Source organism: Lacerta agilis, chromosome 3, assembly GCF_009819535.1.
Source record: "Lacerta agilis isolate rLacAgi1 chromosome 3, rLacAgi1.pri, whole genome shotgun sequence".
NCBI classification, from domain to species: Eukaryota; Metazoa; Chordata; class Lepidosauria; order Squamata; family Lacertidae; genus Lacerta; species Lacerta agilis.
In genome coordinates this window covers 20,845,757-20,860,042 of record NC_046314.1, presented here as the reverse complement: position 1 = coordinate 20,860,042, position 14,286 = coordinate 20,845,757, and the positions used below count along the sequence as shown (strand labels likewise).

Below are 14,286 nucleotides of genomic sequence, written 5' to 3'. Positions count from 1 at the left end.
ATAGGAGCTTGGGCTCACTATGAATGAGTCTCTTGTTCTCTTGTAATGGCAATGGTGCCTACTTGAGAGGTGCTGGAACTGCGTTCCGGCTGAAAAAAAAAGCTCTGGGTCTATCTGCTTCTGCATGAACCTATCTGGCCTCAAGGGCCCTGCTCTGACTTCGTCCTCCATCTGAAGTTAAGGCAGATAGTGTCAAAAGACAGGGCCCGTTCTGTAGTAGCACCCTGCTCTGGCTGTGTCATAGTTCTGGGGCATGATGGGGATTTAAACATGGCAGATGGCAGCACAGAGGATATGAGAAGGTCATGCCCTATGTTTGAACTTTCAAAATGCCTGTGAATAGGGCCCTGAAATGTGTGGGGGGGCATTTTGCTACAATTATAAACCAGGACAAGTAGAGCACATTGAAGTCAACAGAGTTGATCTGTGGCAGCACTCCAGTAAAGCTGGCTCTCCATAATAATTGTCCAAACACTACTTTTGTAAGCAATGACAATCTTAAAAGAAAGAGACAAGGATGATGGACCGATGACACACAGCTGGAAATATTCCCTTGTCAACCACATATCTTATGCACACTATGAGCTGGATCCATGTGGACAATCGCAGAGAAAAGAATGTGTGTTAAATTAACCTTGTAAAATTCTGAACATTGTATTACTGCAAGAAGGCTGAATGCACATGTTTGCAAGCATTTGACGGAATGTTGAATCACTCCAAAATAGTGTTAAATGCTTTATGGGTGGTTGTCAGTTTATTGAGTTTCTTACTGAATAGAAAACAGCTTTGCATTTGGCAAAACCAGTATCTAAAAGGGTAATGCATTCCATAAGGGTAATTTGACATGTTTCACTTCACAAATATTTAAAGCATTAAAAAAAATACCCTTATATAAGATAAGATTTATTTATTTTTTTGCTAGTCTTTTCGCTCTCAAGGGATTATTCTGAAATTTAAATTCAGTGGTTCCTCTATAAACAGTTTCCTTCCCACCTTACTTAAGAAACCAGACCCCGTGAGTCTGTCATTGCACTGTTAAATTTATATTGTTAATTTAAACAAATCTTCTTTCCACAGTCACTTTTGGAAACTATATTTAAAGATGAGGGTTAATACAGATTAATATATATCTCCTGTGATAGCCATTTCCTTTGTGAGATGATCAGTGGTTTGAAATACTTATTTATCAGAGAAAGAATTTGCGCAACTCCAGTCTATGAGTCGAAAAATCTATTTTAAGCTGCCTGAGAATGAGACATAAAGCTATGGACAGAGTAAGAATTGGCTCTAGGGACAAATGACTGCCCAGTGCTGCTCCAAGTCCCTTTGGCAGCATGGATGGAAGAGCTGACTGAAGACGTTTTGCTGCCTGATGTGAAACAGCAGATGCCTTATCCCTGCCACACATACACCTCCAAGTCAAGGTGCACAAGGCTGGCCTTTTTGGTTTTTGGTCACCTGAGGCAGAAGATTCCACAAACACCTCTTCCTGTGGGCAAATAAGTATTACCGGTAAATACTTTGCTGCACTTCATTAAATACCACCACCGCGGGTGACCACCTGACTGTGCCCAACGGTGGAGCCAGTCCTGATGGGACAGAGATCCAAGTGGTGCAAGCATGTGCATTGTTTTCACTGACATATGGAGCCCAGTAGGGACAAGAATGTCCTTCAGTACTGAAGTGAAAAAATGAACAAGCTCAGGATCGTGTCTTAGCTGTAGGACAGGCTCCTAAGAAAGCCATGTGCGTGATAAATTGTTTCTAGACTTCATGTATGGAGTTTATATCCCCAAGTTCTGTTTCAGCTGCACCTCCATACTAGAGGATGCCCCAGCCTTCAGAAGAGGTTTTTTTGGGGGGTGTTCAAGGGGCAGCCATTGGAGGGAAGTTTATGAATCCCATAACTTGTGGGAAAGCCGCACACAGGACTTTGGATCTCAGTCATTGTTTTAACTGAAGTGAACTGACTGAGCTTCCTTTGTAGAACTGCCATCATAGAGAGAAAAAGTTATTACCATAGAAAAATCATACCAATGCAACTATTAGTTACATGCATGCTAATTGCCATCACAACAGTCTATTTCAATTCCTATAAAATCTATGGCTCGCCCCACAATCCATAAAGTACTGATTAAAATTAAATTGCCATTCTAAACCAAGTGCTGTCAGCAAAAATAATAAAAATCAATGGGGCTATGCTACAGAAAGTAAATTTAGGAGCAAAACCTCAGCCTTGTGCTGTTTTTCTCTTTGGATCCCTTCACTTCAGTAATTAACTGTGTGATTAAATCTATTTTACACTTTAAATGAGCATTATCTATTAACCTTGCATCCATAATGTTTGTCGTTATTCAGAATTCAAAACAATTACACGGAATCAGTTTCTCTACATAATCTACAAGATTTAATTTTTTTATGGCAGCACCTGCCTCCTCTTACCTCTTTTTAGAGTGTAGTCAGAATGAAGTTAATAACAACTGGGGTTGCCACTGAAATTCCACATAAATTCAACATTCAGGGTGGTTTTTTTGTGGGTGCGGGGAACAGCTCCATCTTGAGGGAAACATCAGAATAACTGGAAAGACTTTCACTAAGCCCAGTGAACTTTCTCATGAGGGTTCTATACATTTCTAAATTGGTGACAGTATGAGAGGTACAAGCATGAAGATGAGTCTGTTTGGGGTTTTTTTGGCAGTAAACAAGCCTTTGTTGCACATCCAGTGAATGGGTGAGAGGGCCAACTTGCGATCATGCCTGTTGTCCCTGCTCCTGGCTGCCACATGTTTACAGAACATGCATGTTTATGCACCGTATGCACAAAGAGGGACCATGACTTCTGTTGGGTTCTTGATTATGTAGATGAAACCTGAGTGCATATAACTGGCATGTATGTAATAAGAAGGGGGGGGGTCATACAATTCCCACCACACATTCTTGGCTGTGGAAGTTTGTCCTCTTTCCATCTCACAGGGTGGTTGCTGGCATGCCTCTGTCTTGGGAAACAATGGAAGAGTGGGCTTTCAAGAGTAAAGTCAAGCCATTGGAGAGTTATAATGCCTGCTGTGGCAATGAGACTGATAGCGGAGAGACATGTTTTATTGAAGATGGGGTGGATGAAGGCATCCAGTTTTGCTGCCACAAGGGCACTATGATGTTTATTCTCTCGGTACTCTTTCCAGCGGCCATCCTTCCTCTGGTCACTGCTGTGGATATACAACCTGACTCCAGGAACTGTGGTCATCTGCAAGGGATTCCCATATGGCATGATTAATGTTGCCAGCCTTCACATCACATTTGCCATCTTTGTAACACAGAGTTGGTCTGCCAACAGGCCTAGTGCCTGAAGCCAGCACCCCTTGGAGCACACCCCTGGGGATTCTGCCATCTTCCATTCTATGTACATGACGAAGCCAGTGTAGACACTGCTGAGACAAAAGTGTGAACTTGCTGGGAATGTGGGCTTGGGAGAGCACTTATTTAAGACTCAGACCTGCCATGTGGTGCCCCACATATGGAAGGCATTGAAGCACCCACACATTCTGCATGTGTGAGTAGGGGCCCTATGTCCATATAGAGTGATTGGGTAAAGATCCTGCCTCGTGAGGAAGAGCTCTACATGCCTATGTCAGTGCATGCATAGCATTCTCTCCCATGCATGGACAGGGTGACATGACTGTTGGGTTTATCAATGGCAAGGCTAGTCTATGCATGCTCTCTTATCCCTTGGCATAGGTGGGAGGTTATCTGAAGAATGAATGAGAGGTACAATCAAGATTTCACTTCACAGATATTGGGAGAAATTCAATGTCACACTGTTATAAGTGTTCCATCACTGCAAGCATTTCTGCTTGCCCAACAGTACAATCTCCCTTGAGCTCCCTGCATACATTATCCCTGTGTGGGGGGGGGGCGTTCCTCATCCACCCCCAAGTCATTTGCAGGGTTTGAGGGGTGTGAAAGGAAACCAGAGGGAGGAAGCCTCATTGCACTAGCTGAAACCAGGAAAAGGATCACAAGCCTGGAAGGTATCATGCAAACTGATCCACCAATCCTTTGACACCATGTTTTGTTTATGCCAAAGGGGAGGGACTTGATTAATGTTATCAAATGTACAAGGGTGCTATTCTATTTCTTCTCTTGGTGCACCTTTATTATTATTTTGATTTTTGCCTTTCAGTTAGACAACTTAAGTGTCTCCGCATGATAACTGACTGAATTACACAGCAATCTAACATTTCAGAATTTTAACAGTGTGTTGCTAGTTCATAACACTTCACTTTTAACATGATTGGGCCAAGATACAGCTAGCACTTGCATTATGACTCAAGATTGCTTCTCTTGCTCTAGCTGCATTCTTTTCCAAAAAGAATATTGTCTGTTTTATCCAACAAAAAGAAATAAAGGCAATTTTAAAGTCTTAATCTAAAAAGATTTAATAATGTAGTAGTCCAGAGACGCAAAATAGCATATATATTTTTCAAGCAAGAAAAAAGGAATGTGAGAGATATTGTTAGCAAGTCTAAATGTTGGAAATACTGGTGCTGTGTATGCAAAAGTAAGAATGAGCTTATTCGATTCTATAAATGGATTCTATTCCCACCATATGCAATCTGAGAAAATGTATGTATTTTGTTTGATATTCTGCCAACAACAAAAAATTCTAGTACTTTACCTTCCAGAATCCCCCACAGCTTTAAATTCTTTCCCCCCAAGAATGTTTATGAGTTTTATAGAATCATCAGAGATAAGAACTTTCTGTGTAACTAAGGATGTGAAACATGTGACCCTCCAAGTGCTCATGAACTACATTTCCCATTATTCCAGACTACTCACCATGCTTACTGAGATCTATCAAAGTTTGACTACAACAATATCTAGGTTCCCCATCCCTGAAAACATTTTTTTTAAGATAAAAAACCCACACACTCTGAATTATGCTCCATATTACCTAAATTAGAAAGTATTAGTCTCAAGCAGAATCAACATCATAGACTAAAATTTGGGAATATAAAAGTAAATTCAGCACAATTCCAAATGCAGTGATCTTGTGATGAAGAAAAACAACCCAAAGATTAGATGTAATTCTGAATAGATCCAGGAATAAAGAGGCAAGTGATGGGTTGAACAAGAGCTACATTTGATTTAAACTACATCTGCAGGGGAAATGAGAAGAGTAGGAGCCTAATGTAACAGTATGACGAGGAATACTTCCAAAGCCTGGGCCCCACTTCATGGCTAGTAAGGAGGGCTTTCTACTCCATACAGCCAGGAGCCATACAACTCTGGACAGGTGTGTGGCATGTGAAGCTCAATAGCATTCCATATTCAGGCTTAAAGCCTCACAACCTAGAGCAACTGGTCTCCAGGAACACCCTTCAAGTTCAAAGGTGTCTAAGGGTGCTCACCTGTTACCTTATCTACCTTAACCATTCCTGCACATCCTGTCCAACAAAGAAACCAACATATCCATGAATTCTAACTAACTGACTCAGCCTATCTAACAGCACTGACCCTTAAACACCAACAACCTCTGAATCCAGTAGAGAGTAGGTGAAAATACCTGCTTAGCCAAATGTGCAGACAAGCAAGAAATTCCTACTTGGCCCCAAAGCGACTGGTGAACCTATACTGTAACAGAGGGTGGGTGCAAGAAACATACCAAAGAGGCATGGCTCAGTTGGCTCAGTCGGTAGAGCATGAGACTCTTAACCTCAGGGCCGTGGGTTTGAGCCCCACATTGGGCAAAACATTCCTGAATTGCAGGGGATTGGAATGGATGATACTCATGGTCCCTTCCAACTCTACAATTCTATACAACCACAGTCCACAGACAACGGCACTGGCGTGTGCACACATCAAACAGCATCGTCTCCCCAATCCCTTACCAGCTACAAGAATGCTCTTGAATGCAGTGTTGCCTGGCTGTTAGGAGTGGACAAGTAAGCTGTTACGTAAAACCTAAATTAACATGCTGACTAATTGATAAATATAAGAAATGAAAATAATGAATAGGGACATAATATTGAGCCAAGAAAAAGCATGCTGTTGTCCTAGTTATCTTATCATACGCATGATACTGAAATAAAAAGGTGGTATCTCACTTGGTACTTGCAACTGAGATGCCTATTTCAGCATAATTATATGGACAGCGTGTTTGGAAATGATCCCTTCTTTTCAATTTGTACAGAACACATTGAATTTGCCACTATAATAACTTCACAGGCACAGAATATCTAACAAGAATGTTAAGAAGGAATACACAATTCTTTCCTAAAGAATAAATATTGAAAATCTGTGCAAAAAGAAAACTTTAACACAATTGCTTTTTCGGGCAGAAGCATGTTTGTCATATGATGGGTAATTTCACATATAACAGTAATATAATAATTACAACTGAATCCTATTGCATAGATGTGCAATGGATTTTAAATAACCAAGATGGTTTCCATCAAGTTTTTAAATACTGAATAGCAGTATCTTGTATGGCTATAAAACATGAAGGGCAATTCCTTTTGCTTTTAAAAAAGCCATAAAACTGTGGTTTTGGATTGAAAGGACAAGTGAAAGCAAAATTTTGGCTCTTTCTATCAATTTGTTCAAACAATCTCTATCCTGTTGCAGTCATTTTCTTCTGCAAACTACAGAGCTGTAATGCACATAGTGCAGCTGTTCCACTGCCCTCCCCGCACGCCCTGTGCACTGAAATGGAGAGAATATTCACTGATTTTCTTTTCGGCGCACGAGTACGTACACAGCACTTCAGTGCTCAACCACACAGACCCATTTCCACATGCATGTGTACACATTGTACTGGTTGATTTACAAACAGCAGCAATGGGAGAGCAATCTTTCCACTCCCAAGCTTTAACTTAAGTGCAGATGCACACCCTTTTGCACATAGGTACATCTGCATGAAGATCCTATCTACTTCCTTCTATTCTTCTTCCTTGGACAAGGCACACTGAACTGCCTCTGATTAAAACCCATATTTCCAAGGGAACTCCTTCGAGTCTCATTCCAATTATATGTGAGAATGATACAAAACGATTTTGTCTCTTTTTGCCCTAGATACATAAAGACTAGATGATTGATTCTTACCCAGGTCTGCTAAACTCTTACCCACCAGCGGCAAAATGTTGTTTGTGTTAATACTCTTAGGTTTTGTGGTATTTTGCCCGAATCCTCATCATCCACGTTGCTGATTGATTGCCATGATCTCTGCATGCAACCATTTACTGTTGCTGCTTGTGGAGCAGATGCGATACAGATCCTCAGGCTCTCTTTCACTGGTAGCTAAAAATGTCTCTGACTACAGTCTCATTACAATTAATTTCTGTTTCAGTTATTTTGTGATTATTTTGTGATGTTAATTGGCATCCAGCAGAGATATTTTTGTTATGCCTTGATTAGAGCCTTCTATATCCTCTGCACATTAGCTTGGATATACTGCATTATGTTCCAAAATGCTATCCCTAAAGAGGCTGTAAATCACTTTCATATACATTTGACTCTCTACCTAGCCATCCACAGCGGGATGTGAATTGCACAGCTATTTGAAGTTAGTGGGGGGAAATTCCCAGTGACTCAAATGGATCTGAAAGTGATGAAAATATTCAAAAGACTGCAAAGTTACTTTAGATTTGAAATGCTTGCTGAATCTGTACAGGGGAATGAAAAGCAAACTTATGGAGATGATTATGACTTTCAATAATTTGTAGAATGTGTGTTTCTTCCTGCGAATTTATGCAACTCCAGGCAACTTAGGTAGCTAAATCAGAATTGTAAGGATATCCTCAACGTTTTCCACAGCATTACTGTCCCCATACCAATGTGTATGCCCATTTGCTGTACAAATGATCACCTTGCTTCAGTAAAATGCCATAATGAGGTACAGCATATTGATCCCAGTGAAGCTATGCAAAAATTCACTCATTAATAGAAGGGAGAGGGGATGCGATTTTTATTCCATTTTTCATTCCTCTGCAGATGCTTGTACCACCACTTTATGTGCTGTTCTAGAGAGTCCTCAAACATTCTAGGGCAGATTTATTTTATTTCTTTTTAAGTGTGTAGGGGTGATTGGGAAATGGCCACCTCCTCATTCATAAACAATCTTTAAACATTGTTACAGAAGCTATTCATGTGAATGAAATCTCGGATCCAAAGACCCTGTGAGCAAAGTTCTCCTCATGAACACTCCCATTCATGAATGAAGAGGCCACAATAGCTGTTCCAAGAAAAATAATAGCAAAAATGCCACATGGGTAATGCTGGTGTTCCTCAATGATCAAATCGTCTACTTTTTGAATTTGCAGGAGTTATGCATTCTCCCCAGGACTGCTTAAGCATTAACTGTAGGTGGTAGTTGCGTGTTTAGACCTTTTACCCTCCCCAAATAAATTCAGATGGGAGACAGATATTTGGTTTGGTTTTTGGCAGAATTTAGGCCACAACTTTATTGATTACAATCAAGTGAGTGGTTGCATAGGCTCTGGTTCCACTAGCTCCCTGCACCGTTGCAGGCAGACCTGTCCCAGAGCCACATTCATAGGACAGCCAAGGATGAACACCAGGGACAGCTGCTGGGAGGCGTACCAATCAGCTGCCCAGATGTCCCCTGGATTCGGGCACGGGCAGGACCCCATTCAGGGAATGCCAAACCAATGAGTCCCTGGATTCCTTTACCGGAATATCCTGCATTTGCATAGGCGTGGCCACATCACGCGCCACGCCTATCACCTGAACCAGAGCCTATCAGCAACTTACAAGTTGTGACGATTTGCTACACGGCAGGCGAAACCCAAGTGGCACCAGCCAATCAGCCAAATGGGGGAAATTCCTGCCGTGCCCCTGCCCCAATGGCAGACGACACATGACAGCATAGCAAGGTCAAGCGCAAGCCCTAAATATAGGAGAGGTGGGCGGGTGTTCCGATGTGAAAGCCCCAAAGAGGAAGCTCAGTAGCCTCGCATGGGCTTAAATAGTTCCCGCCTTGCTGCTTCTTTGGAGCACCCCATTGGCCAGATTGCAGCCCAGCAACACGAGACCAACCTATCGGGGGTTGTGGCTATCTTCAAATTAACCACCCACAACACTGGGTCGGGAAGCCGGTCGCACCATAACACGTGCCCTCTTTTATGGAGGACCTGCTTTAAAGTAGATGTTAACAAAATCATCCAAAATAACTGAAGTTTGATTAGAACTCATCTCTCAGGGCCAGGAAGTGGATCCCAGTGAGGCAACAAATGCTGTTCACTGAAACAGGGGCGATGATTTCTTTTAACATGCTAGTACATTCCAGCTGCTTCGCAGTCATTAACAAAGCTGTGACATTGTCTACCCAGTAACTGTATCTGTTTTCCCTCTCTTATGGTTTGCTTCTTATACCACTTTGGAAAGTGCTCTCTGCGTTTAGAAAAGCTTACATGTTATTGCACCAACAAGGATGGTCCAACAAAAACAACAACAAAAACATTTGGCTCATTTTTGTATCCCACGTTATTTGGAATGAACACAGCATCCATTTTTTATTTGTGAGATGTAGCGCAGCACACAGAAATGATAATGGATGGGGAAATCTCAGTTGATTCAACCCACACAAACACAAACAAAACTAATAAAGCTTAATAAAATAAACTCAGCCCACACAACTCCCCTGAACCTATTTTTCACAGCTCTGGCACACAAATAATTATATTTTCTTTAGCATTTCTCATAGCAGGTGTACTGCAAAACACACTGCAGCTAAGCAACACTGGCTGTATTCAAAGAGTGTTTTAAAATATAAATCTAGAACTTAAAAGACCAGGCTTCACATATGTTTAGGACTGGCACTTAAGAAGATACACACTCATCTGTAGCCCCAGACCTAGGCACCTCTTATTTCTTTGCAGTTTTTGAATCAGTACATGGGCAGTACACTTGTGTATTATATTCTCAAATGCAAACCCAAAGGATACAAAAACAAACAAACAAACCACAACCCTCAGTCACAGCAAAGAAAATAGGATTCTGCCTTATAGCAGGTCAAATTAATTGTCCATGTTGCCCAGTAATGCTTACTCCAGTAGCTCTCCAGGGTCTTAGGCAGAGGTCTATCCTTTAACTAAAACTACAGTTTATGCTCTCCATTAAGATAAGTCCCTCCCCAGAGTTATTACCACTTCTGTTTGGAGTATGATTGTAAGAAACAACTGCTCCCAGGACATGGTCTGTGGACACTATGTATATGAGCTGGTGGCTTGTATATATACCTGTATTTCATCTTGTGTTCAATGATGGGAAAAGGGAGGATAGGAAGGTGTGTTTTTAACTTGAAAGGAGAACTGTTGAAGATGCATAAAATCTGTAAAAGTTTGATTAGCTCTGTCGTGTGTGTGTGTGTGTGTGTGTGACAGAGAGAGAGAGAGAGAGAGAGAGAGAGAGAGAGAGAGAGAGAGAAAGACAAGATGCAGTCTAGTGATTGATTCGAGTACTGAACTTAGGCCAAGGAAACTTGGGTTCAATCTCTGTTCAACCCTATGCTTACTACGTCTATTTAGCTCTCTTGCAGCCCTAAACTAAATGAAACCTATGTGTTGCCCAGATATGCAGAAAAATTACTTGGGATAACTGAATGTACTGTGCACATGACTGCTTTGAGAGGCTCTTTTATTACAGGCTTCTAGTGTTTCTCAGAGAATAAGAATATGGAATGGTCACACTCATTCCTGCATATCCAGCAGTGACAACTTGAGATGAATTATTCAAATTGAAATGTTGTCTCCCACCAGTGCATAGGTGTTATTTATGTTCCTGGCATTTTCCTCCTAAAATAAGCTTAGCAGCAAAACGGTGGATTAACATTTTTCTTTCCTGAGCTAGCTGGGGCAAATGCCAGTGCAGTAGTACCATATTCGACTTGTCTTGAGTGATACTTGGCCCTTACAGTGCAAGTAGCCCTAATTGAGATAATTGCTCAGCAAATCAAAGTAGTGTAGTGAAGCAAGTAATTATGTGTCACAAATTGCTGGGCTAAACTATTTATTTTTTCAACCTGAATAAGTAACAAGTAGCAGAATTGCCCAAGTCTTCCTCTTGTGAATGAAAAAGAGAGAGAGAGGGAGAGAGAAAGAGCCGAGAGAGAAGTGACAAACCCATATTTTTTTTCTAAGCGACTGCTCTGGATGATGATTCATATTTCCTTTCTGAATCTTTTCAGACATGAAATTGTTTTAGATCTGGAGGCTATGATCCCTAACAGACATTAGAGAGAAACAATTTTCTTCGAGGCAAATTTAAGGCCAGAATCAGAAGGAGAAGAGTGTAGTTTTGCTTTCTGTACCAATATTAATTTAAAAACTGACCACTGGGCAACCCCTCCACTCAGCTCTTGTCAAGAATCTGCCAAGTAAAGAGTGGCACTGAATAGTTTTCTCAACCTGAGCATATATCTTGTTGTGACACTTTGGAGACTAAAAGAAGGCAAAGGTGTTGAGTAATCTTCATATAATATATATAGTTTCAGACAGCTGAGCCAAAGATTGGTGAAAAAACACCAATCAAGATACCACAAAAACTGAAAAGACAATTACAGTAGTTTCTATGTTACAATTTACTATTTTATTCCTGTTTTCTATTTCCTAAGTGGTCGTCTCATGTGAGCGCTCTATGTCTGAACTGAGAATTGACAGATTATTACAAATTACTCCAGTAGTTTGGGGGGGGGGATAAAATTGGAGCAGCTGCTTAGTCTTAAGAACATGGAAAGAGCTCTGCTGGATGAGGCTAAAGGCCCAACTTGTCCAACATCCTGTTCTCACAACTAGATGCCTATGGGAAGCTTGGAAACAGAAGCCTGCATGCAGAAATGCTCTCCCCATTTGTGATTTACAGTATTCAGAGGCCTAGACACCCACCACCCATGTGAGCATACCAGACATTGTTTTTAACTTGCGGCTCCGAATGTGGGACATACACATACCTTGAGCAAATTCTGCTATGGGGAGAATGGCAGTTTTTGGAGTCTCTTCCATTGCAGAAAATGTGGTGGCCTAGGAGAGTGGGTCACACTCATGATGCATAGATATATCATTAATAAAATGTAAGTAGATCCACTCACACATGACAACCCAGCCCAGTTCTTCTGATTCCCCCACCTCTACAGGTATTCCCCACTTTGCTCTTCAGCCGATTGCACTGCCAGGGCCAGATGCATTTGGCTTTTTAACTGTGCTTTACAGGTAGGTAGCCGTGTTGGTCTGCCATAGTCAAAACACAATAAAAAATTAAAAAATTCCTTCCAGTAGCACCTTATAGACCAACTAAGTTTGTTCTTGGTATGAGTTTTTGTGTGCATGCACACTTCTTCAGATACCAGGTTAAAGCCCTGGTCCGCTGTCCAGACCCCTCTCACTTGGCTGCCCCTGATAGAGCAGTTTGAACTTTGGCTTGGAGGGCTTTTGCCTTACAGTGTGACCAGCCTGGGGCACTAAAATGGCTGGCCGCTGGAAAGTGACTACAGTACTCGTGCCCTGGGAATGGAGTCACAACCACCACCCACCTAGATTGCAGGATCAGCAGCTATTTCCCCATCCTTCTGCAGCCTCCTTTCATGCCCACCCCAGGCCATTCTAGAGGATCCTTCAACCTCAGGAGCTGCTTTTGGGGTGGCTGGATGCAGCAGAGAGCTGTATTGAGGGTGGGAGATAGGAAAACCCCCATGGGTTGTTTCCACTCTGTTTGCCACCCTTTAGGGTACCTCTGTATTGAAAAAAGTGTCATACAAATTTAAAGGAAGGGTTTAAAACTTGCTTTTATCACAAAAGACCGAAATAACTTGAGCAATTAGAGTAATATTTTAAGGAAGGGGAGAGGCACGTGGCCATAACAGTTCGATCCCATATGAAAATCTAACCCTATTATTTCAACAGGAACAAACTAAGAAACTACAAATGTTCACAATGTAGGCGTTAACAGATAAATGCTTTTGTTGATTATTTTTTAAAATTAAGACACTAGCAATACTGTAAACAAGGATTTCACAGTTAATTGTAGAAATATGGTACCTAGCAATTATGCATTACCAACATGCTCTTAAAACTGGCTTGTTTATGCTTTAATTTTGCCAAAATAGCACAGCTTTGTAATGGCTAAATCTCTGATTCAGTTAAAGAAGAAGAAAGAAGGGGAGGACAAGAAGGAGGACAAGGACATTATTAGAATAATGTTGTGGGTTGTTTTTCTTATGTAATATTTGTTTACCGTTTGATTTTTTTTATTTTTTTTAGTTTCTGTGGAACATGCAGGGCGGAACTGGGAAATGGTAACATGCAATGTAAAACTTGGGACTATAGGGTACTGCTACTTGAAAATTCAAAAGATCTACTTAGAAGCTGTGCCCTATCACTGAGAGGAGAGACTAGGTAAAACAGACTTATTAATCTCGCAATACAAGTAACTACTTTTTGTTCACAGGTTGGTGGTTCCTCCATGCTTATCTCATGCAAATTTTTATTTCATTCTAATCTGTGTTTCAGAATTAATCAAACACTGAAAGATGCTTCACTCACGAACACAAGAATGTTGGAGGACAGAATCAGTGCAGAAACTCCAAATCCTAGGTCCCCTTCTGAGGTACCTCTAGTTCTGTAAAACACTCCTTCCCACAGCATGGTAACAGGAAAAATCCATGTCATCTGTTAGTCCTGCTCGTGCAGTTGCCTCCTTCCCATGCAATCGGGAGCCATATAGGATTGCATATCCAAAGATTTTTTGTGACTTTATGTGATGGCAGCCTTATTCCTATTAGGTATAATAACTGAGCCTACCAGAAAACAGACCCTCCAAGTGTTCCTATTTTCCAGGGACAATCCTAGATTTACAGAAGCCATTTCTGATTTGATCCCGGAATGTCCTGCTGTTCCTTAAAGGTAAAGGTAAAGGACCCCTGACAGTTAAGTCCAGTCACTTAGGACACCTCTATTTTCATTGGAGAAATGTTGGAGGTTATGGTAGGATGTCCCTATTTTCATCAGAGAAGTGTTGAATGGTATAGAGTTATGAGCCCTCAAGCCAAGAAGATAAGTAACTGACTAGGTAGCCCTGACTAGGGAGGGTTTTTTAATGTTTAATGTTTTATTATGTTTTTATACAGGTATGTGTTGGAAGCCAGTGGTGCCTTCTTTATTTGAGGAACGCGGGTAGCGCTGTGGTCTAAACCACTGAGCCTAGGGCTTGCCGATCAGAAGGTTGGCGGTTCGAATCCCCGTGACGGGGTGGGCTCCCGTTCTTCGGTCCCAGCTC

General features: G+C 41.4%; 1 protein-coding gene and 1 non-coding gene across 2 annotated transcripts in view; one reads left to right on the top strand and one right to left on the bottom strand.

The window, feature by feature from the left end:
- The window catches only part of CSMD1 (CUB and Sushi multiple domains 1), a 930,570-nt gene that overhangs the window by 610,219 nt on the left and 306,065 nt on the right, over positions 1–14,286 (bottom strand). The gene's annotated exons all lie outside the window — the stretch shown is intronic.
- TRNAK-CUU lies at positions 5,675–5,747 on the top strand. Its single transcript has one exon. It is a non-coding gene; the product is annotated as a tRNA-Lys (tRNA).